Below are 2,919 nucleotides of genomic sequence, written 5' to 3'. Positions count from 1 at the left end.
AACCAAAAAATGTCGAATTCTAGAAGCCCTCCTTTCAACCGGTCGTGAAGCCGGTGATGTGATGAAGTCTTTCACGACCTTTCCGCCATAATGTCGTTCACGCCAACTTTACAATTAAAAAGACAAGCTTTGGAAGACACCGCCGTTTTCACGGCCCAATAAATCCCGGCAAATAAGCGTTGAACGCCAACTCGAGAACGTATACGCTAACGGAAAGTGGTCGTATTGAACGTCTCAGTTTTCTGTTCACGGTTCAGTAGGTCAGATCACTGAATTCGATTATTTTCGCTAATGCCAGAATTCTATCACGTGAAATTGATAATTTTTTAAGTAATAACTGAAACGAGTGAAAAACTGCGAGCTATTTTTCAACCGCAATGTGAGCGAGGCATAAACGAGGCACTTCCGTACATGAACGCCGAAAATAGAATATAAAATTTGTCGTTAGAGGGTGAACATAAACCTCAGCTTCAAGTTCATCGACAAGAAAACGACAGAAAATATCCCCTTCACTCAGAGGACGTCAAATGGTAAGATTAGTATTCAGCAAACGAAAGACAAATCTCCATAGCCTGCACAGCAGGATTCCCCGTTCGATCAACCGTTCTACCTGTCATATTCTGCAGTCAATACCGGTAATCACAATTCAAACGCAAATCCGGGCACCGTCTGAATATATCAGAGGGATTTTGCATTTTGCTCCGGTAATTTTACACAGGCAGGCGCTGGAATCAATCAGTGGTAACACGAAACAGCCTCATCTAACAGGAGCAGACCATCTCGACAGTGGCATGCTGAAACCGGCCTGTTAACTATCGAATAACGGATAGAGCAGAGACCAACAGGGGCAATATGAAATTCATTATTGCACCCTCTGTGTGAGGCACAATTGGCGATGTAGGATTCATTACTTTTGACGTTGAATAACGCTAGTTATTGTGGCAACTGATGGAATGTTGGTTGGAACGAGAGTAAGGGAGAATTCCTGTTGAAATTTCTCCAATTTGGGACATTATGAGGAAGTTCGAAATTCGAATGCCAACTGACGCACATGTGAATAGAGATTTGGATACGTCGGATGTCAACATAGACATAGAGACGTCTATGGATGTCAAAGACTCAGCCACAAAAGATGTTCAATAATTTCTGTAGTTTCAATCACAGAACTGTGAAATGTAAATATAACATAAAAGAGATATATTAAAATTCAGAGCATATTAATCAGCATTCGAAATTGATACAATTATGCTTCCAATTCGTACGATTAAATTAAGAACATAAACAGCAGTAAAAAATTCAAATTATCGTCTCTCAATGCATAGATTCAAATATAATAGGTCTATAGACATAGACATAGTCTCTATGTCAATGTCTATAGAACACTGTTTATTCTCAATACCAACCTTAATTCCGCAACAAGAAATATTAACTTATGAGCTATTACCAACCTAAATTCGATTTTCTAAAGCCACCAGAGATCTCAATCATTCTTGAATGGACTGTAGTTGATTCAGGAGGGAAGTGGCTTTTTTGATAATGCAGATACCAGAGAGTCTGCGGTCAAATTAATAACTCTTATTTTATCGATGATTTTTCTAACTTTTTCATTCTGAAAGCTTTGTAGAGATAATTTTCGATGAAACGGTTTTTATTTTGAGCTTCTATGAAAAAAGACTTACCTTTGAAGACACACTATATGTTTTAGGATCATAAAACGAATATAATCGAGCTAACTGATTAGTTTTACACACATCAAGTCTTGTTTGGATACCGGTTAAAAAAACAGTTCAGACGAAGATACGTGTCGCCAAAAATGTATGCATTGCGTTCTTGTTTGATCTTGAACGATCGATTAATGAGATCATCCCCGACAAAAACACCTTTCACGCCTAATCAATCATAATAAAACAAGCGTGATGTTGACACAGCAAACATGAGGGGTTGTTTACGAACCACTAATCACATTTAGCAAACCCACAATACGCTCGAAGTCGAAAATAGCCACCAGACAAAGTTGTCACTCCCGCCCGTACCTGAGTCGCCAAATACCCGAAAGGATTCAGACGCAACGATTAAGAAAATTGCGAGGCAAAATTTGTCATCATTAATCTTTACCCTTCCTCCGTATAAAATTATTGTTATTTGGAGCGCACCGTCTCTAATTCCCCTGTAATTTTCAATTTAGAGTGGAGGCCCTCGGTACAGATGTTCACGTAATGACCGCATTAGTGTGTCATTACGGTGAAGAAAAAAAGGCCGATAAATATTAGTATAAATGCTGTCAAATCATTTGATGCTTACGTCCTCACAGCCACAGGATGGTGATTGTGAAATGATGGACTTGGAAGGACGATTAAATGATCTTTGTTGATTTAAGGATTTCCAGGCATAGGTACAGGGCGTTTACTAAAGAAGAGGCAAAAATGCTAGTCCAAAAATAACCGTATCTCGTGAAGAAACATAGGGTCAAATATAGACCCTTTTTGATATATGAAGTGACCAAAATGAGGACTTTTTTCACGTTTCCCTTCATAACATTGAAGAGACCAAGGCTAATTTCGTTCAAACAAAATAAGAAGTAATTTTCTCCACACAAAATCATATATCGTACTTTTCAAGTGCATTACATTGCACAAAAAATATTCAGAACTGTAGAAAGCAAACTGAAAACTTAAAATAGCAGATTTTGTTTTGTTTGGATCAGGACGCCCATGTTCTAGCATGCAAATGCTGGAGCAAAGAATTCAAACAAATTGGTTGACAAATTTTCTAAAAAAATATCTTCACCCCACTTGGCACTTGGCGTATTTCGCCAGTTATTTTTTTCGTAACTGATATGATATGTGTACATATATTAAAAACGACTCATAAATACAAATGAAAAACCCCTTCAAAGCCCCTAATTCAAACAAACGACAC

This window comes from Coccinella septempunctata, chromosome 2 (genome assembly GCF_907165205.1).
Source record: "Coccinella septempunctata chromosome 2, icCocSept1.1, whole genome shotgun sequence".
Lineage (NCBI taxonomy): Eukaryota > Metazoa > Arthropoda > Insecta > Coleoptera > Coccinellidae > Coccinella > Coccinella septempunctata.
The sequence above is the reverse complement of the archived record's forward strand: the minus strand, read 5'-3'. Positions refer to the sequence as shown.